General features: G+C 31.6%; 2 long non-coding RNA genes and 1 pseudogene across 3 annotated transcripts; all 3 read right to left on the bottom strand.

The window, feature by feature from the left end:
* Positions 1 to 406: 406 nt before the first annotated feature.
* Positions 407 to 6,516, bottom strand: LOC107949651 (uncharacterized). 2 transcript variants are annotated; one of them, XR_005911376.1, is made up of 6 exons: positions 6,202 to 6,516; positions 4,542 to 4,560; positions 3,396 to 3,479; positions 2,426 to 3,277; positions 1,296 to 1,663; positions 575 to 1,220 (listed from the first exon to the last, which is right to left on the bottom strand). It is a non-coding gene; the product is annotated as an uncharacterized lncRNA (long non-coding RNA). The 2 variants fall into 2 exon arrangements; XR_001697840.2 differs by lacking the exon at positions 2,426 to 3,277 and having other exon boundaries at positions 407 to 1,220; positions 6,202 to 6,507.
* A 3,423-nt stretch (positions 6,517 to 9,939) lies between these two features.
* LOC107949652 (21 kDa protein-like) lies at positions 9,940 to 10,817 on the bottom strand (annotated as a pseudogene).
* Positions 10,818 to 15,834: 5,017 nt separating this feature from the next.
* Positions 15,835 to 16,695, bottom strand: LOC107949653 (uncharacterized). Its single transcript, XR_001697841.2, has 2 exons — positions 16,442 to 16,695; positions 15,835 to 16,150 (listed from the first exon to the last, which is right to left on the bottom strand). It is a non-coding gene; the product is annotated as an uncharacterized lncRNA (long non-coding RNA).
* Between the last annotated feature and the right edge of the window lie 6,395 nt (positions 16,696 to 23,090).

Raw genomic sequence — 23,090 nt, 5'->3', positions numbered from 1 at the left:
TGATATTTCAATAGCATAAGAAAAAAAACTAAAATAACTAGAATACCCTTAGCAGAATTTTTTTTAGGTAGATGATTATTGTTATTGTTATTAAATTTTAATAAGATTATTATTAAAAATAATTTAATAAAATAATAAATAATTTAACCATATTTTAACATAATTATTATTAAATATAATTTAATAAAATAATATATAATTTAATAAAATTCTTAATATAATTATTATATGAATTTACTAAAATCATAATATATAATACTATAAAATAATATATAATCTACTTTATTATTTTTAAACTGCAATGCATATTTAATGTGCTAAAATATCATTAGTGAAACAAATAATTTAATTATTCTACAATAAAAAAAACAAAATATTAGAAGTAATAAATAACTTGAGAATTATATTTCACATCCAAACATAATATTCATATATTAACAAAAATTTACATGATTTCATTAGTTTACATGTCATAATCCATATGTTATAAAATTTTACAACATCAAAAAGTTACAACATTGTAATGACATTCTATCATGTCATTATACCATCCAAATATTACAAACACAAAAAGTTACCAAAATATCATCAACAGAACCATGATTTTTAATGGTCAGCAAGAAATCTTCTGACCCCTTACAATCGCACAAAAGAAGGTGAACTAAAGAAAATGAGCATTTGCGTTGGATAATCTGGAATTTTTCTCAATGCGCGATAGCGCTCATCCTCAGTTAAACCTTCTACTTCACATAATGTTGGATATAAATTTAGAGCTCTTTCTTGAATGGTCATTTTTTTACTTTTGTTGAATTAGCACTTCGGAGGCAATACTCCTACTGATTTCAATGCCAACGGACTGTATGCTTTCTGCCAATAAAGTGGCAACATCATGAAATGAAGTAGAAGAAATATGACCACTTACATCAAAAATCATTTTTTTTCTTCTTTGAAAATGTGGAATCACCTTGGTTTCTAGCTGGTTGCGGTTGTGTAGCTGAAACATCCATGCCATCCAAAGAAATATCAGCTTCGCATCCACAGAAATCGTTTCTTTCTTCATGAATATTTGTAGTAGCTACATCCTCAACATTTATTTCTTCAATAATATCAGAGGTTGTTTGAGCATCTTTCCCAGTGGCTCGATCTTTTGCGTAGATGGCAGTAAGTTCGTCATAATAAGGGAAACTACGATGTTTGAATTGATCGGCTTCTTTATGACTCTATAAAAATGAGGAATTAATTTTAGATATAAGTTTGGTCAAAAAAAGATAATAAAGACTTGAAATAATTCTTACATTTATATATGAGTTCCATACCGCATCTTCAGCAACAACAAGCTGCCTATGCTAATCCCAACCAAAACCGCTATTATTTTTTCTATTAAGCATGTCATAAACGATTGACCAATCCCTTTTCAATGTCCTAATCCTTGATTCAAGATTAGGTTTAGCCTTCAACATGGCATTGGATAAAACTTTTTCTAACATTTTTTCCAACTCATTTAAATAACCTACTTTGAATCCCATATCAGTATTAAAGGTTCCAACATTGTGCAAGTTGACCATACAGGAAACCAACGCAGCATCTTCTTCTAGAACCCATTTCCTTTTGGTTCCTCGAGAATTTTGGGAAGAAACACTTGATTGTGAAAACCCTAACATAACTATCTTAAGAAAAAAAATTAAAATTAAGTTCAATATTATGAATTAAAAGTTCAACACTTTATAAAATTATAATACATGATGAATCAAAAGAAAATAAATTATAATTCAACAAGTCTAGTACAATACAAAAAACAATTCAAACACCACCAAAGTTTCATAAACTAGATACATGAAATAATATAAACAAATTAATGTTTACTATTTTTACCTTAAACCTAACTAATTTCTAGATGCTTGCCATTCATCGAACATTTAGTTGGCTAGTTCCATCCTCCAAGTAGCCCAAGCATCCGATGGATGAATATTTACGATATTCGGTTCATCTTCATTTATAACATTACTAGGTAATCCTTCTCCCAACTCTACTTCAATAGGATCAATACTTATATAGGTTCGAATAAAATTATGGAGCAAACAACATGCAATAATGATTCTATTGTGCACCCTTGCAGGATAGAATGATGGACTCCTAAGTATTCCTCATCTAAGTTTTAATAACCCAAAGCATCTTTCAATAACATTACGTGCTGAAGCATGTTTCATATTGAAAAATTCTTTCGGAGTACTTGGCTGGTAACCCTAACGCCATTTGTTCAAATGATATCTTTTTCCTCTAAAAGGTGCAAGAAATCCCTCACAATTTGTTTATTCAGCATCAACTAGATAATAACAACCTAATAAAAAACTATTTGTCATGGTTAATTTCCCAAAAAAAGTATGATCTTAAAGATAATTCAAAGTCCTCTAATTTTGCACTTTACCATGAGAAACTTTTAGTCCATGTCTCCTACTAATGGCATCTCGAAGAACCCGTCCATCAGCAATAGAAGCTTCCCAACCCAGAAAAACATAAACAAAATGCATATCAGGTGTACAAACACCTGACACATTTGTTGCTATGTCACCTTTTCGCGTTCGATATCTAGGTTTTATCAACTGTTGGAACCCTAATCTTGATGTGGGCTCCATCTAAAGCACCTAAGCAATTCTACATCACATGTATAAACCTTAAGTTAGGATACTATATTTAAATCTAAATCAACTAAATTATGTACAAGCTATATATAGAACTCACTCCAATACATTGAACCATTTCCACCTTGGGTCTATAGAATTAGGTGTAATTGGCTCTGCATTTTTAAATAACACATCTTTTAAGCGTATGACAACATTTAAAACATTGTGAAATGATCTGCTAACAGTTTCCCCGGACCTATTAAAGTGATGCTTGATAACTCAATTTTTAAGGTGATGAGAAATGATATGTAAAAACATTTCCACTTACTCATCAATAAGCATGTTCCTTGACGACTTCAATCCCCCTAAAGTTTGTAACATCTCACATAGTTTAAAAAAGGTAATTCTATTCATCATCACTTGTTCAATACAGGTCTCGTCACTAGCATATACAAGTCTTTTCACATAATCTCGTTTTGTATAAAAATCTAAAATATAGGATCTAATCCTTGGTCTATAAGTATGTTGGCTATGGATGACACCCAATGTAAGTAAGAACCAACTCGCAACTGTACACATTTGCAGCCATATTGTCAATGCAAGACCAATTCTTTTACGCCTCAAACTTTGTACTATTAAAGGCAGACGAGCCATTACTGCAAGATATTAAAGTGTTACATATCTTCAAGTCGTAGTAAAAGGGTCACATTTCTCCAATACTAATTTTAATAATAGTAAAATAAAAACATAGAATTTAATTGCCAAAGAACTTACAGTGATTTAGTGAATACAAGACGCTCAACTGTGGGTGGAGGAAGCAATCAAACAAGCCAAAGAGGAAGAGGAAGCAATAACACACTATCAAAGAAAAATGAACAATACATATTAAGAATCTTTACAAAGCACAAAATAGAAATTACAACTATCTTTGCAAGTAAAAAACTTGAAATTCATTTCTTTATCAATCACCCAAAAAAGAAAGAAAAAAGAAAGAAAAGAAAATAATGTGTTTTTGTGGATTTAATTAATTGATAACTGACGTTTAATAATTATTTTTTTTAAAAATACCCATTTGATCAATATGGTGTGTTAAATATCTTAAAAATTATGTATTTTAAAATATTCGATTATTATTTTTATTTAAGTAAAATCTAAAACTCCATATACATTACATTCTTACCATAACATGACTTGTTTGTAGCATTTTACTTACTTTTTTTTTGTTTCGTTTGTTGAGATAATTTTTGTAGTGTTAATTATAATTTTTAATCAAACAATATAAGTAATATAAAAGATTGTTTTAAGACCAAAATTAAATATAACATAAATTAAAGATATCGAAAATAAAAATAGTTTAATAATATATTAAAAGGTTAAAATAGTTTTAAATGAAACATATAAAAAATAAAAATATATCGAAAATTAAATATAACCAAAATGTTCTTGTTTAAAGTAAAAAGATCATATCCGAATTGTAAATGTAGTTTAACATGTATATATTGTCTTTCCCGTATTACTAGAAAAGAGTAATGGTATCATCATTCTAGCGGAGATATTTGTTTATGTCCGTTTTTCTCGTTCATTTTTTTTGTTGTTGTTGAATCTTGGCATTTGGCAGCCTACGAGGGTGTGCTGCTCTTTACCTTGGCAGCCTCCTTTTCCATTAACAAATTTCATCTTTCCAAAGTTGAACACATAACCAACTTACAACAAATAGTGGCATCCCATGAATACAACATTGAAATGCTATTATAGACCCAAAGTTAGTTTGTTCTAAAGGTAAAAAGAAAATAGAAATTCACTTATTAGCCATGGGATTGTTAACAATAGTTATAAAATCTAGCCATATAAAAACAGGGCAGCAGATATATTAGTAAATAATGAAGGAATATAAAAACAATGCATGTTTGTGAAAGTTACCTGATAATTGTCTGTCCGCCTGCATCAATAAATAATAAAAATATTAACAAAACAAGAAATTGACATCAGTTGTGTTAAAATATTAAAGCTCCAAATGATAAAAGAAAGCAAAATTGCAGAACAAGGTATTAAATCATAAACAACAAACTTGGAATTAGCAAAGAAGAACCTTATGTGTTAAATCATAAACACAAATATGATACATGGATTAACTGTGTCATGTTAGTGTGTTTGAAAATGTAATATTGTGTTTATTTCATTGTTTTCATGTCTATTAGACTTTTGATGGCCATGTCACATTTTCGTAATGTATACTTCCTGGTTTGAGTTGAGTAAATAGAGAATGAACCATTTAAACAGTTACCTCTATACTTCCTAGTTTCCAATGTTACATAAAGGAACTTTCCTCCTTTTTATCATTTGGGATCATTAATGTACCTTATTTCTCCTCGTCTTCTTAATTGAATTTGTTCTCTCTTTATCTTATTGGAAAATAATATATATACCAACTTCACCAAGCTTTCTTCAATTAGAATTTGGAACCATTTTGTTTGCATATCATAATAATTATGACCCAAAATTTGGTATACCCCATTTAAACCTCAATCACAAAAACCTGATAAGTTTGTGAATTAAAAAAAAAGAAATATAGCAGAAAACCATCTCATCAGCTCACTGGATGGCATTGGCAATAGCTACAAAGATGCATATGATTGGTTCCCTATCTCCAACATCAACTTTTCAGCTCTTTAGCTCTTTGTTTAATTTTTTATATGATTTTACATAATGTTATTAGATTAATCAGAACATTTTATGCTCAAATCCATAAACAAGAAACACCACATCAGAAAAGGAAAGAAAAAGACAAATGAATGAATGCATGAATGAAGCACCAAAGAAAGGTGAAATTAGAAATGCAAAAAATGCAAGGCATATGCCATATGAGCTGAAGTATCCTGGAAACATCTCAATCCTAAATTTTAGGTCATTTTCAGTCAAAACCCAGAAGAAAAAAAAGGAAAACAAGTCCATAAACAAACATACCACCAACAGTGCAATTGGAAATTTCCATCAAGTTAGATCAAATTTCAAGGTTCCTTCCGATTTAAACCAATGTTGATTCAAAACAATCAACAATGCAATGTGATCATCATTCTTCTTCTTCTTCTTTTACTTTTCTTGGAAGCAAAAATGATATGAAGAAAGTTTTTTAAATTGGTAAATTAAATTGATTCACAGCTAGGGTATGAAAAATCCTCTATTGTCACTAAATTTATTGCTTAAATTCTATGCATCTACCATATTTATTATTTTACCCATATATCATAGATGCAAGACTTCCAAAATCTAGCCAGTTTAAAAATTAATACATTGTAATGTTGAAAAAAAAACCCAAAATACAAAATCAAAGCTAACAAAAACAAAGCACATAAATGTTTTGAATGAAGATTCAACCCAAGAAAATGAGACAAATTTGAAGAACAAAAGACGAAGAGGAAAATCAAAGAAAATACAATAAGAGAGTGAACGAAATAGTTGGACATCGATCAAAGAAAAATCAAAGAGAATCAAAGAAAAATCCGTAAAGCTACAAGTATCAAAGACGAAGAGAAAAATCAAAGAAAATACAAAAAAAGTATAGAATAAAAGAAAATATAACCTAAAAATAGCCGCCGATAAAGTGAAGAAGCACTTGGACTTCAATTAGCCCAACAAGAGAGTGAGCGGAACAGTTGGGCCGATGATCTGAGACGGTGGAGCCGACAAAAGATGCAAAGAGAGAACTTGAAGGGCTGAATAATCGGAGCATTGACTTTGCTGGAAATTGTGAAGAAGATGTGAAACAGTTTGCTGAAATAACTTTTGGATTGAGATGGTAAAATAGGGTTGAAATGGAAATGAACAGCTAAACAGTGAAGAGGGAAGGGAATAGAAATCCCTAGAAATCAGACAATTTTATTGCATAGGCTCGTAATGAAATAAGCCCATAATAGAGCATTCCATTGAACCAAACAGGTGTTTAGGATAGGCCCATGGAAAAAGGTTGTAATGGCATAGCCATTACATTGAACCAAACATGGTGTAAGGGTGTAGCTAGGGGGTTGGCAGGGCCCTCGACTCTTCTTAAAATGGAAATTTTTCTATTTAATCCCTTTAAAATTTTTCTATTTAAAATGGAAACTTTTTAAAAATTTTTAAGATGGAAACTTTTTTATTTAGTAAAGGTAAAATTTCACTTTGGCCCCCTCTAAAAATGATAAAATTTTGATTTAATCATTTAAAAACTATAAATATATAGAGTATTAAAATGGTGAAATTGTATTTTTGCTATCGTAAAAATTACAATTTAATTTTGACTCCCTTAAAAAAATTTTCTGGCTTCACCCCTGCCACAATGGACTAATGATATGCCCATCAATAATATCCTTGTGTATATCCTCCTTCACATTCTCACTTGTAGCTTCCTCAAATAATAGATCAATGGATGTTTCCTATTCACTCTTTTCCTTATAATCTTTTAATTTAATCTCATTATCTGTGTAAATATCATAAAAACACCCAAAGTCCTCTGTAACATCTCTACCTTCTATTGTTATCCTAGTATCATTTTCAACCCCAATAGTAAGATCACTTTCTAGTACCCGTGTGGAATTCGAAGCACACTAGTGTTACGGGTCGCGGATCAAAGCCCGTGAAGAATGCACATAGAGTGTCCCATGGAGGTCAATTGATTAAATTTAGCTTATTTGACCCACTTAAATTGGTTTGATTTGTGGAATATATGAAGGGACACATCTACATGGTAAATATGTAAAGTAATCTTAGAAGATTTTGTAATCTTAAGGGACTTTGGAAAATCCCTTAAGAATCTCAATCTATAGATTGGCTTTGATCTTGATCGTCTATATAATTTAAACTATATCGTTGGATCTGAGGGAGTTCAACTATAAATAGAGGTCTTCCCTCTCATTTAAATTCATCTCATTCATAGTTATTGAATGTATTTGAAAGCATTGACTCAAACACTTGGTGTGTTATTGCTTTCTTGTAGTTTTCCTGTCCGATTCAAGCTTCTTTATCTTTTGAGTTGCTTTCGTTTTACTTTTGGTGCCTTAGAGAATTTCTTTTGAGAATTCTCATCTTTTGAGAGTTAGGTCGACTTAGGCGAATTCGAAGGGAAGGAATTGCCTAAGGTTGTGCAGTTTGTAAGACTATAGTTTTGGCACCGTGACAGTTGGTATCCAAGCTAAGGTTCTAAGATGCCGATTGAGATGATGAAAGGAGTAGACGAGAAGATTGAGCCTAGGGAGACTATGGTGGGGGCAGCAAAGTTAGCAGATCGAGGGAGTATGTGTCATTTTTGAACTAGAAAAAATAAAACATTCATTCATTAATATCTTTATATTAAGCAAATATTTTGAATTTTTTTTGCTACTTTCAATATACATTGATATGATCTTGAAAACAGTTGTAAACTGTTGCAACAATAATTCTCACACCTATTGAATTAAGTCACCTTGGAGGCAATCTTAACCAACTAGTAAGAACATGAATTTTCATCCAATTAATATGTGAACCTAATCCCTTAGGTATTTACACGTACTAATAATCATTTCAAGTTTGATCATCATTCTAACTTAAGTAGAGGTTCGTAGAAAGTTACTTAACTGGAATGATCTTTAATGTATAACCATCAACTCAATATCTATCGTTACATGTAGCACGAATAAGTTGTTTTAATAGTAGTTAAAAGTTAGATAACCAATGAATCAATATTTGCTTCCATTTTGCTTTGCATGCAAAACCATATAGGACAATATGGGAATTAATGTAATTAATGGATATTTTTATTAAACCAATTTGTTCAAAAAATATACAAAACAAATATGCTACACTTATATCACTAGATCCAACACTTACTAATTAGTATGGTTTTGGTACTTTGGTGTTTTGGCTCACAATGTTTATATGGTTGAACTTTATCTTTTGATTCTTATCGATTTATATTTGATTATATAAACTTGAATGCACAAGTTAGTTGGTTTAGTGTTGATGTGTTGGAAGGTATATTTGAGTAGTGATTGAATGTGTTTTAATAGGTTGAATTAATGATATTGCTTTGAGGTAAGTTTAAGATAAGTTTTGGTTTAATTTTAATAAGGTTTGGAATGCTTGAAAGTGTGTAATTTTGGTCATTTGATCATTAAGTCTCGAGACAAAAAAGAACTTGTCTTGAGATCGTTAAAACAAAATGTTACTTTGTCGTGCAATTTTGAGTATGTAGTCTCAAGACACACCAAGCTAGTCTCAAGATAATCTCGTAACAATCTTGTCTCGAGACAAGAGGCCCTTGTCTCGACATATCCAAATATTGAAGCAAAAATAGAAAAATAGGGGAGGTTGGTCTCAAGACATAAGGGACATTGCTTCAAGACACATCCTTTAGTGTCCCGAGACATGTTAACATCGAAGCTAAATTTTCCAAAATAATTTATAGCTTGTCTCGAGACATGGAATTCTCTATCTCGAGACATAACCTTAACCTTGAATTTTAACAAGTGAGTTTAGATTTGTGTCCTAACTCCAATTTTGACTTAACATAACCCAATAATTAGATGAAATAAGATCACAAACCTTATGAATGCATGTGAATGATTTTCTTAAATGATTTATTTGTTATGCTATTAATAAATGTGAATTAACCCTAGTGGAATTACATTGAATTAGTTTAAATTGCTTCAACAATGTAATGTGACGTCACACACTCGGACCGACGGTAGAGTCGGATGTAGGGTGTTACTTATATAAATTATATAATAAATAAAATTATATTAATATAATATATTACATAAGAAAATGAATAAATTGAGTTAAGTTGATTAATGTGTCTAAATTCGACCTGGGAATTAACTTTGTTCTATCCAAAGCTATTATTTGAGCTTAGTCTTACCCGAAACCCATTAAAGATTTCAAATTTGAATTGATAACTTTACCCTTAAAGTCGATAAACTCTAAACCTCTTCCTACTTAGATTGCAGGAAATATATGCAAGGCCTCTTACTTGAAGACATGATATGTTTTCCTAGTGAAAATGCTATTTATAAGATTTTAATAAGGTGTTAGGTTTTTCAATTCAAATAATTATAAGATAAGGTGTTGGTTTTTGAATGTTATACCTAAGCTAAGCCCGTAATGTTGAAAATTATATAGGATTTTTCGATCTATCCGTAAATCACGGCAATTAGCATTAAAATTCTTTAATTCCAAGCTCACCCCCCAAGACAACATTCCAAGCCACTTGTACAGTAGATCACGGTAGTTAATGATTTAGCAAAATAAAAAGGGTAACAGAGCTCAATGTCTAAGCACCGTCCATTATAGCAATGAGAACACGATCTTGTTGCCAATAAAAACTTTCATTCATATTCATATTCATATTCTTACACTTAAAAAAGGGATTCAAGACCAAACCACATGACAAAACTGACCAAAAGCTAGCCCTCTAAAGTAAACCATGACTACAACTGGACCACTTTTTTTTTTCCAACTTTACTGCAAGAGCAACTAGCGGCTAGGTTGATCACTGCTTGGAGGCAAACTGGTTAACCAATGACAAAGCATTGCTGGTGACTTGAGCGACATTAATGACTCGAGCTCCGATGGAGGCCTTAATCTTACCATCCAAAGCCCTTCCTGCGAACCCATCAACACAAGTGTTCTCATCGGTTAGTGCAGCACTAACCCAGGTCTCCACATTGCTAACGTGCCACAAGAAATCCTGACCCTTGGCTTGACCCATGTACTTGAGCTCTTGTACTGATTTGCTCAGCCTGTGCACGCTCTCACTCATCTCCTCAATGCAATCTTTGATTGCTTCATATTCCCTCCTCTTAAGTCCCCTGAATTTCTTCATTTTGGAGACGAATGCCTGGGTGGACTTAGTCCTCTCTAGGCTCACCGAAAGGGCAGTCTGAGCCAGTTGGCGTGGGCTCCGCTGGATTGAAGGGGCAAAAGCTGCGAGAGATTGGATGCAAAGTGATGGATATTAGGTGGCACTACATGAAGCCTTGATGAAATTTGAGGCACCTGATCTTGCAGCAGTTGGAGATCTGGCCTCGCAAACAATGCATAGAAGCGAAAGCAAGAGAAAAGTAATGGAGGGACTTGCCATTCTTCTTCAATAGCTTTAGAAATTTGAGAAGGGGGTTATAGAAAGGAGACTGACAGGGTTTTATATTTATAGAAGGTGAAGGTGGAGATAAACTTAGACTGACAATATGTTCTGACACGCGGCAATTTGCTTTAAGTTGAACGCGTGTAATGCTGGATTCTCTAGCCAATGCCTCAATGAGGACACAACCTCCATTAAGATTTAAGAATATAGTAAAAGTGTTATTATTTTTGTGGTTTTGTCAATAAGATCTAGGCTCAGGCTCTCAGTCTTTTACTCGTCTCTTCACATTGGATTAAATTAAATACAGGTAGGTCCTTTTGAATAAAAATAAAATAAAATCCTTGACCTAAAGCTACCGACTTGGAAGAGGGAAAGAAAAGGAATGGGAAACGGTGAGGAGGTGGGGTCTTGCAGCTATCCATTTTATATATGCAAGTCTGTAAAGATAATAAAATTACTTTTTTTTTTAAAATATTTTTTTATATTTACTTTTTTTAATCTGAATCTCTTAAATCTATTTTTAAAAAAACCTTAACCCACAAATTAATATTTACACTTTTTTAATTTGATATTTAATTTTTCTTTATAAATAGTATTTTATTTTTTATTATTTATTTTATATCTATTAAAAAAATTTCAACCAATAATAAATTGCCTCATCATATAAAAATATTTTTTATTATTTTATTATTTCCTTTTTTCTATTGTCTTTTTTCCCTTTCTTCTTCTTTTATAATATCTGGCAAAGCCAACAATGCTCGAAATTTTCCCTCCCTCTTAAGATTGAGACGCTGACAATTAATTCTATTTTTGAACTTCATCGCCTACTTGTTCGACTTAACGGAATAGAAATAATTCATTCATAGATCAAAACTAGTCTATTCAGAATTGAACTGCCCAGTTGCATCGGGTATCAACTAGGGTACTGATTTAAAGATAAGAGTTGATCAAATTGACTTGCAAACCAATACAAACTAGTTGAACCGAGCTAGAAAAAGTGTTGAACCAATTTTCACTATTTTTAAATTTTTAATAATTTATTTGATCGAATCAATCAAACTAGGAATTGGTGGCTAGACGGCTTTGACCATCAATCTGGTTTTTAAAACCTTGATCAAAATCATGAAGTTCTAAATGCTTACATTTGTAGAAGAAGCTCAAGATGAGAGAGGATGAAAAAAGAAAAATAATATTTTTTTTATCTTTTTTTTTGGCATGGCATTTTTTAATTGGTTATCTTTTTTTGTTAAATAGATTTAATGGTTTGACTAACCATCGAATTAATAGAGATACCAACTTGGAAAAAAAATTTAGTCACCACTTGTGAAAAATAATGTTTAGGTACACAAATGAAAAATAATGACATAATTTAAGTAGTATTTTGTAGGTTAAGCATTTTTTAAATAAACTTAATGGTTTGACTAATGGAGGTACCAACTTGGAAAAAATAGTAGTTTAGATATCACTTGTGACAAAAAAAGTTTAAGTATCAATCTCAGAAAAATTTTATAATTTAGGTAAGAATTAATATGTTAAGTTGTCTCAAAATAATGAAAATAAATTTGAAGATTCAAAATGATTAATAATTTCAAATTTTTACTTGAAGTTTGACGAATTTTATTTTAGTTGATAGAAAGTAAGATTATTTTTATCGATAAAATTATTTGAATGTAAGATACTTAGTATATTATTGGGTATATTAGAGTACTTTGTTTGATTTATTTAGCTTGAAATAAGACTTTATTATTTGATTGAAAAAAATGTAAGATTATTTAAAAAACATTTTACTAAATTACCATAACTATAAATAATGATAGAAAATGGCTATTATACCATATTGGGAGTAAAATTTAATTATGAAAATGTCATAATTATAATATACAAAATGTTGAAAATTTTGAAGTGACGAACAATTAATAATGAAGAACTCATTTATATAATTAATTAAAATTAAGGTAATATAATGAAGAAATGTTAAATTTTGTCAACTATCACCACTACTACTAATAATAAAAGGTCATTGTTATCATATGAGAGTAGGTTGTAAACAAAATATATTATTCTTCCTACTATAATTCATAGAGGTAAAAAGATGTCAAAATCAACATCGTATTTTATGATGAAAGCAAAATATTTCAAAATTTTGTATGTAAGTAAAATGCAAAATGAATTAATTATTAAATTTAAATTATTTTTATTTTAAATAAATTAAGTTTGACAAATAAAGGAATGAGTTATAAATGGTTGAATCGTAACTTAAAAATAATTACTTCAATTAAGGGAATAAACTTAGAGTTTAAGGATAAAACGATGAAAATTAAAGGGTTTTAAGTTAACAGTTTTTTTTTAAAAAAATGTAATATTGAGATTAACACAAAATTATTATTATTTTAATAATTGGGAGAGAAAAATAAAATTACTTGGGATTAAACTCAAACTTCCATACTTACAATATAATGCTCTTGTCATTAGGCTAAACTAATTTTTAAATTTTAGATTACTCTTTTATTAAACTAAACGGTCATTCTAAAACTTCAGATTTCTCCCAACATACATGCTCTACGGTGGGTACGGACGGACTAGGACGTTGATTTTATTAATGTAAACTTTGACTTGGAATTTGTAGTTTATAACTTGATCACATAGTACAGTAGTTTGATGGTTTCGTTGGGGTTGTGAGATTTTGGTAATTCAAAATGAGTATTAGGACTGCGTTTTTCTGTTATTTAGTGGTGATAATATTGAATATTATAATAAAAAATAAAAAAATGAAACGCATTACACTAAAAATAAACGATTCTCAATAAAAAATTATAAATAAAATTAATACGATTTCAATTGAAATTATTAATATGTTTAAATGTATAACAATTTGTATTTGAAATTTAGGTAATTTAAAAATGGTATAGCAAATCCTTTTGTTCAACAACATTTATTAAATTAAAACGTAAGGGTTTCACCTTATATTTCCCTGTTTTTGGGAGCCTGATTTTAGGGTAAGTTGTACAACCGCTGGCAGCCATTCTCATTCAATTAGGGGAAATTAAATATTTATCATGTGACAAAGCTTGGTGGATCCTTCGGAAATGGCGTTACGCATCCACGCAAGAAAGGGTTCGTTAAAATTAGATTTTGACATTTATATAACATAATAAATCTATAAAAGTTTATAAGAAGATTAATATGATTTTAAACTGATAAACTTGAGACACGGAATCTTATATTTTAAATTTCATCATATGTATTTATTATGATATTTGTATAATTTTTTATTTGTATATTACAAAAATTATATAATTTGGTATCTACACGAATTGTGTTAAACTTTTAGGGTTGGTTTTGATTAATGTTAATTGCTAATATTATTATGTTTGAATTTTTCATGATTTTGTTAATAGAAATAATTTAATAGTAATTGTGAATTTGTTTAATTGTGCGTTTAATTTATCAAATATAATATGATGGATTTGATTTAATTTAGTTTTTAGTGTTGATTTGATGAAAGTTAATTATTAATAATATTATCTAATTATGAATTTTCATCAAATCAACTCTAAAATTTAAATTAAATACTAAAAGTTAACATTGTAGCTTTTTAGCTACTAACTTCAAAGGTTTCATACTTTTAGTATAAATTCCAAAACTTGGAACCTTTGGACCAAATTTTGGCCATTGGCTTGCTAAGTTCCCAATACTTAAGCTCAAAGTTTCAAAACTTTGATGCAAGAGGACAAAATTGTAAGTACAAAACACCTCGAACACATTCTATGTCACCCTTAAACAAGATCACCATATAGCATACATCAAGTATAAATGGAAAATTCATGCAAATTCAAACACAAACCTATCTTAACCTTATTCATGCTCGTATATAATTGAAGTAAAGCTTGAAAATATTTTAAAACCACTTTAAGCATCCAAAGTAAGCTTCACAACCATACAATTTAAGGAGTAAAATAAAAGGAATAAAGGTATGCATGCTTAACCAATAGTACGTATAGACTTCAAAGTTTAATCTAATCAAATGAGCCAATATACTCAACAACCCAATGCTTAACCAAGAGTTCAAGTACTTCATGACATATGAAAGCATAAATTTATAAATACAAGTTTGACACCCTAACACATGCTACAAATCACATATACACTAATTTCATACTCTCAAATGCTTGGTTGATAGTGTGATGATCCCAGGGTTGAGCGGGACTTCGTGAATCCAAAAAGCAAGATCTATGCACAAACAAAACAACACATAGGCCTAAATTGCTTAGTAAGTCCAAATGAAAATGACTACACTTACTTTGCTTTGAAATGAGCACACATAACACACAAATCTATAGCTTTCAATGATAATTATACAAGAACAAGAGCATAAGCACGACAAAGTTAAGTCATAGCAGGCACAACTAAGCATAAAAGAATTCACATGGTTTTGAAAGAACTAAAGACTAGATATCATGCTCATTTTTGTTCTGTAACACCCTATACCCAGCCCGGTCGTTGGGCCCGAATATCAAGATGTCACACCACCGTCACGCATCACACACATTATAAAATGTCACATTAATATGCAATCGTCCTCTTTATTAGCATTCCTACAAATTTCGAAGTCAAGCATATACTAATCATCATTAAAATATGCCAAACATACTTCAAACAAACTTATAATATTAATTAAACATGCATAAGAACCACTTAGCAAAATTCTAAAACAAGTTACACAGGTATCGATACTGAAACAAATGTATCGATATTTCTCTTATATAATATCGATACTGATTGGAAAAAATCGATACCAAAATAGGATTCTGTTTCTCATCTAAAAATCAAAACCTAGAATATATCATTACCTTTATTAAAGTATCAATTATTTTACCCCGAGTATCGATACTCGTGGTAAGGTATCGATACCAAATTACAATACCGACTTCCTACACTTTCAAAAATTATGGAGGTATCATTTTTAAAACACGAATATCGATACTTTTGCTCTAGGCAGCAAAATACAACATTTTAAACCAATTAGTCCAATCTAACTTAAGTCCATTCAACATGCATCTTTAACCATATCAACAATCGTCAAAACAACCAAAATAACAGTTCAAAACATGAAAAGTATGTCCGAGCAAGAATCAACATATTAAGGTCCAAGTCCAAAATTCCTAAGAACAATTAAGCTATGAAAGTATCCAAAACATCATGGCAATATTTATGCAACAAGTCTACCCACTATTCAACGTCCTTTGACCATATATACAGTTCATGGTGTACAAGCCCAAATTGCTCGGCCCAATTAACAGCCCCAAACCCAAACAGTAACCCAAACTAAAAAAAAATCAACAACACAACAGCTGGCTTCCCTTCCTCCGCGCTGCAACAATCGCCTCAACATCGCAGCACGTTGCCCTCGCATAGCCCATGTTCTCCTCCAGTTCTTCAGCAAACAAACAGCATACAACGCAAATATAGCAGAAAATACAACAAAATGTAAAATGGGGGAGTTAGTTTTTTATTTTCGACAATATAAAGCCAAATAAAATTTGTAATAAGGGGGGTTGCGTTTTTTGTATCAGAAAATTATTGAGGAAATATATAAAAATAGGAAATTGGAGCAAAAATAAGAAATCTTTTGAAAGGTGATTTTCTTTGTGTTTTATTTTCCTTTTTTTTCTTTGATTTTCTGTTTTGTGTGCAAAAAGCAAGGAAGAAAGGAGGAGGTTCTTACTAGTGGTGGTGCGCCGTCGGTGCCCTTGCTGCGCTTCAGTCGGAGTTGAAAAGGGGGAGAGTGCCGACGTGTGGAGTAAAAGAGAGAATAGAGCAGTTTTTTTCTCTCTTTTCCCTTCTTTTTGCGGCTGTTGTGGCTGATATTGGATTAGAATGGGATTAGGGTTAGAAGTAGGCCTTGCTTAATGGGCTATTTACATCTTTAATCTTTTTCATTTTTCATTTACTTCAAAACCATGTTTTTTTTTTGTTTTTAAATTTTTCTATGAAATATTGAAATTGTTTTTATTTTAATACTTATTGAAACGCTGCGTTTTGGAGGGCAGGGTTATCTTCCCTTTTGGTCCTCCACTGTTAAGGGCGTGCTCTATTTGGCCCATCTGCATTTTTATTATTTCAGATTTGCCCTTGAATTTTCTTTTATGTTTCAATTTAATCCTGATTGGTGTTTTTACAATTAATTAATTTATTCTTTTTCGTTGCTACTATTACTTATTATTATTATTATTATTATTATTATTATTATTATACTTACATATATATATACGCATAATATCATATAATATATATGTATATATTTTTAAATGTTTTTTAAATTCATATACATACACATATTTTATTATTATATTATTATTTCATTTTCATAGTTTTTATATATGTATATACATTTATATTTTATAGTATTTATACATTTTCCTTATTTTATAATCCATGCACATATACATGTATTTTTTATAATATATATATACTTCTAATTTTTACATAAAGTTCTATTTTTATAAATACATACATTTTTTACAAAACATATATATCTTTTATATTTTAATTCCAAAAATATTTGTTTTACTTTACTTTCGTAAATATGTACATATACCTACTTTTATATATACGTTTTTATTATTTATTTTCATAATTTTTAACATACATATATATACCTATGTACATACATATTTTAATTTTTATATATACATATTTCTATTTTTTTCATATATTTAATAATTTATATACATCTGTATAAATCTAAATACATTTTTTTTATTTTCATAAATATATATATACATATTTTGTAAATACATGTACATATTTTATATATATTATTATTCTTTTATTTCCATAACTTTTGTATACATGTATATATATGCATTGATATTTTATAATACATATACATATATAATTTAAATTAATGTATGTGTTCCATGTTGTAGATTAACATTTTATCATGCTTTTAAAGAAAATATATGTTTTCAATAAAGCATTAAAATCATTTTTATTCAAAGGCTTTCAAGATAATGCGATATTCGATATTTGAGATTTTCGAGAAGATTGAGCCCTAACGTATTGGGTTCCAATTTTCCTTGTTAAACCTAAATAATCGAGCATATTTTTTTTCAAAGCGCATAAATGTAAAAATCATTTTCGGGAATTTAACTTGTTGTGCCCTAATGTATTGGGCATGACATATTGATTTCTCGAAATGAAGATTTTCTTATAAAATAAAAGCGATATTCAAAGTTTTGGGATTTTGAGAAATCGTACCCTAACGTATTGGGACTTGATTTCTTTACATGACTTGAACAATTGATTATCCTTTTCAGATTTCATCATTTAAGTTGTTTTAAAAATCTTTTTTTTTAGCCCTTGACACGAAGACATTAAATAATCGATTTGGTACCGATTTTGGGCGTTACGAGGGTGCTAATCCTTCCTCGTGCGTAACTGACTCCCGAACTCGTTTTCTCAAAATTCGTAGACCAAAATAATTTTTACGGTGAGCCGATCACACCTTAATAAAGGATCAGTGGCGACTCCAATTTTATTTTTAAAGTCGATAACTAAATTTTTGTTTTTCAAAAAACGGTTTCGATAGCTTGGCGACTCCGCTGGGGACCCTTTAAAGAATCGAGCCATGAATTGATTATTTTTGTCCTTTTTGTCGAAAATTGAAAAGTTTTTTTAAAAATCATGATTTTTCCTTTGCATTCATTGGTTGTCATTGTCATATGTTTGCTTGATTAGCCTAAATCTGTTAGTTTATTTGCATTTTGCATTTCATAAGTTGGTCGATTTTACCCCCTTAAGTGGGAGCGAGAAACTAGTCCTTCGTGAGGTTTTCACCTCCGTGCAGGGTAGTGGACCGCTTCCGAGATACGTCCGTACCTATGTCTTCGTGAGATTTTCATCTCCGTGAAGCCATAGGGAAATGTATTCCCCTGAACCGAACTCGATCCATATGAGCCTATAATGGGTAAGGATCGACGAATCTGCTGGTTCAGGTACCTTTGCTCTAGAAGTCAAACCTCATATAGTGAACCTTAGGAACTCACCCTAGGTAGAACTACATTGAACCCTAGTAGATACCCGAATAGGTGTTTTATTATTTCCAATTATATTGGATTTTATTTTTATACCTGATACTAACTTGTTATGTTTTGTTTTTGCTGCATGACATTTTGACTGCATTGCATTTCATCATAGAAAAGAGGTGTTGATTCACGTTCGGTTGCTAAATAGAGAGCTTTTCATGGAAAACGAATTGCTTGATAAAGTGGAAAACAATATGGTTCTCTGAATATAGTCTAAGAAAGCATGATACGAGAAGTGTAACAAGAGGAGTATACGACTTTGCAGCGTTGATTCAAGATTAGCAAATATTATTCAAGAGTCATCAAACATCCCAACCTTTTTAAAGAATCTCATGGGCATAAGTGAGCAGGGAATTACGACCTAGATCAAACAAAAATGAGCTCAAATTCGCGAGATGCGTCTTAATATCCGAATGGTCGATGTCTTTGTTTAGAGTACGAGGGCGAAGCCGTATATATATATATCTATTTTGTGTAAAAAGATTTGTTTTCTAGTGAAGTTTTTCTAGTAAAGAATTGAACTAGAATCAACGTCTCTTTCTTGCATTCATTTCATGTATTTACATTACATTACATTATATGATTAAACACCGTTAAAGGATTCTAATTATTAAAATTATTGCTATGTTAACCTGGAAACCAATCAAACAAACAAACACCGTTACGACACTCGAGCAAAGATTAAAGACATGGATCAAAGACTGGAAAAGCTCGAACAGTACCAGAAGGAAATGCAAGACCGACTCCAGCTACAAGTACATGAGCGGTTAGACAAAATGCAACGGGATATGTCGGAGAAGATGTTGGAATCCCAAAATGATATGATGGCAAAGCTAACCCAACTGTTGACTGGGGGAGGTGATAAGGGAAAGGGCCATATGGCTAATGTTGAAGAGAGAAATGAGGATGAACCTCTTTATCCTCCAGGCTTTACTCCTCCACATGTGCGAACTCAAGCTGAATAACCGCACAAACCTACTGTCACAATCAGGCCTCAGCAGTTCCAGGCTGGTGCTTCAAACTTTCAAGCTGGATCGGGCTCTAACCCCGGAAACAACCCCGTTAACTCTGCCATTCCTGACTTTGATGAAGTGGCTGAGAATGAAAGAATAAAGGATGAGTTACCAAAGTAGTTAGAAGAAAGGTGCAAATGGCTTGAAGAAAAGTTCAAGGCGATGGAGATCACTGAAAACTATCGTGGGTTGACTCTAAAGAGCTGAGTTTAGTTCCGGATTTGGTACTCTCTCATAAGTTTAAGATGCCAGAATTCGAGAAGTACAATGGGACAAGTTGCCCAGAAGCTCATATCACAATGTTCTGCAGGCGAATGGTCGGATATGTTAACAATGACCAGCTATTGATACATTTTTCCAAGATAGCCTTGCTGGGGCAGCATCTAAATGGTACAATCAATTGAGCCGTACCATGATTGGTTCATGGAGGGATTTGGCACAAGCGTTCATGAAACAGTATAGTCATGTAACAGACATGACTCCTGATAGAATCACCCTTTAAAATATAGAGAAGAAGCCAAACGAAAGTTTTAGGCAGTACGCACAAAGATGGAGGGAAGTCGCGGTCCAAGTTCAGCCACCGCTTTTGGAAAAAGGGATGATTATGCTGTTCATTAACACATTGAAAGAACCATTCATTACACATATGTTAGGGAGTGCCACAAAAAGCTTTCCTGATATAATCATGAATGGTGAGATGATCGAGAATGCCATAAGGAGCAGAAAAATCGATGCAGAAGAGAGTAACAAGAGGTCAGCTTTAAGGAGAAGAGAAAATGAGGTGAACAACGCAGGTTACTCTAAATCAGTTAATGTGAGTCAACCAAGAAAGATGGTTGGTAATCAACAAAATTCATCAAGGCAAGATTCTGGCATAAATACTGAGAGGTTCTAGTTTACACCAATCCCAATACTGTATAAGGAACTGTATCAAAATTTGTTTGATGCACATGTGGTTTCCTCTTTTCATATGAAGCCTCTACAACCTCCGTATCTCAAATGGTATGATGCGAGCGTACAATGTGAATACCATGCGGGAATTACGAGACACTCAATAAAGAATTGCACTACCTTCAAGAAGCAAGTTGAAAGACTCATCAACATGGGTATCGTCAAGTTTGGTGACTCGTCTAGTGTAGAAAATCCGTTACCTAATCATGATTGATATTGGAGGGAATGCAATATATAGAGAAGTGGTGAGATTTTCACATCGATGCCATATGTGCAGATAAACTAAATGGGTCCTTGTTAGATATTCGCCTTGGAAGTGTTATAAATAATAGGATTGCAGAGGAAACCCTTATAGTATTTAAAGTCTGTTAGAGTAATGTTCAGAACACACTTGTTTCTTTTAGCCTAGAAGCAATAAGAATTTCTTTGTGAAATATGCTCATGTCTGAACATTATTATTTTAATGAAATACATTATTACAATCATCTTTGAGCAAATCTTCTTTCATTCTTTACGATTCTTTCATTCTTTTAGATTTTTTCTGCCAAACCATTATTTCATTCATTCATATTATTTATAAATTCATACATTCTTTTGTATGTTCATTGGTTTCTACTATGAGTCTCTAAGTATCAATGACATGAGTGACGCTGCTACAGACTCAAAATCTCCTTTTGAGTGAGACATGTGTTTAGAGAGATTTCACGACTTTGAAAATGACATAGATTGTAGCTTATCTCTTGACTTGTTGAGGATGGTAGAGTAATAAGAGAACAAACTTACCTCATGAGGAGACAATGGAGACCGTGACCTTGAGGGAACATGCATGCTAAAGAAACAAAGCAAGACGTTGTTGAGTTACTTCAAGAATTCAAAGATATCTTCGCATGGTCATACCAGGGTATGCCCGGGTTAAGCACTGTCATTGCAATCTGAACAACAGCACGATATCAGAAATTTGTAGTATGTTCAAGATTAATATCATGAATGAAGTGGTGAAAACTGTACCGGAGCAATGCCTCTCTTTTTAGTTTGTTACGATTTCATTTTCAATTGAAGTCGAAATTCTTTCTCCGGGTATTGGCTGAGCAAGTTGGATGAAGCAGAACAGATTCAATCGTGATGTGATCAATTGAACTTGATAGAAGGAAAAAAGGCTAAAAGCTATTCATCACAGTTAGATGTACCAAAAATGAATGATGCGAGCCTATAACAAAATGTTCATCCTAGATAATTCCACGAGGGTGACCAAATGTTAAAGATCTTCCCTCTACAAAAAAATATTTTGGAGGTAGAGAAGGTTTTTTCCAAAGGAGCTTTGATTTTGAGCTAGATGGACGATAAGTCCTGTAAATTCAGATTTAATCAGGAAATACTCCGCTTAAAGAAGGAGATAACCGAAGTAGAAAACCCGCAAAGGGCACTTTGAGTCGTAAAAATAATGAAATGGAAAAATGAAAAGTGAAAATGAGAAATGAGAAATGAAAAATGGAAAAAGTAAAATGAAAAGGATAAGGTGAAAACCCGCAAATGGCGCCTTAGACCTAAGGGGATTTGAATTGAAAACCTGGAAAGGGCGGCTCAAATATTGATCAGAATGGGGCATGGGGTAATCGGAGTAGCTCAAATACTGATCAGAATGGGGCATGCAGTGGTCTGGCTATACCTGAATCAACAGGAAAGGGTAGACGACATCTTGGGGCATTGACAAAGTACTATAGATCTCCCAAAACACATGTTAAACTCAGAATGGTCTTCGGAAAGTTTGTATAGAGAAGTTCAATCTGCGATATCTGGGGCACTTAATCCTTCTACTATTTTTGTTATTCTTGGAAACTTCATTCACTTCCAAGATACGCATTCCTAAATCAATTTCTTTATTATCCATCTTTATTATCTTTGATAATTTATTCATTTCGAGCTATGCTCAGAACCAACTCTATTCTTATCCATGATCTTTTTGCAAGCATGTTGCATTAGAATAATGATTACTAGACTAATAAAATTTTCACAAGAGAAGTTTTGCATATTACTCTAGAAGTTTCTAAATAATACAGGAACCTGAAACAGGACTATTGTTTAGAACGCACCAGGTTAAAGGTTGGAAATTTAATAAGGAAGAGTCTAAATTAAGACTACCCCTTTGAATTTTGTTGTCTAAAATATCGATTGAACAAAATGGCAAGATGTAGTGTTGGTGACAAAGCTTCAATGAACAAGCAAGCAATGATCATCAAAGAATAATAAGAAGTTATTCTTGGAGAAGAAAATTCTTCAGTTGTGCATGAGCATTTGGTATGACACCCTGGGAATGGTGTAAGAG

Source organism: Gossypium hirsutum, chromosome D03 (assembly GCF_007990345.1).
Source record: "Gossypium hirsutum isolate 1008001.06 chromosome D03, Gossypium_hirsutum_v2.1, whole genome shotgun sequence".
Classification (NCBI taxonomy): Eukaryota; Viridiplantae; Streptophyta; class Magnoliopsida; order Malvales; family Malvaceae; genus Gossypium; species Gossypium hirsutum.
This window is presented reverse-complemented; position numbering and strand designations above follow the sequence as displayed.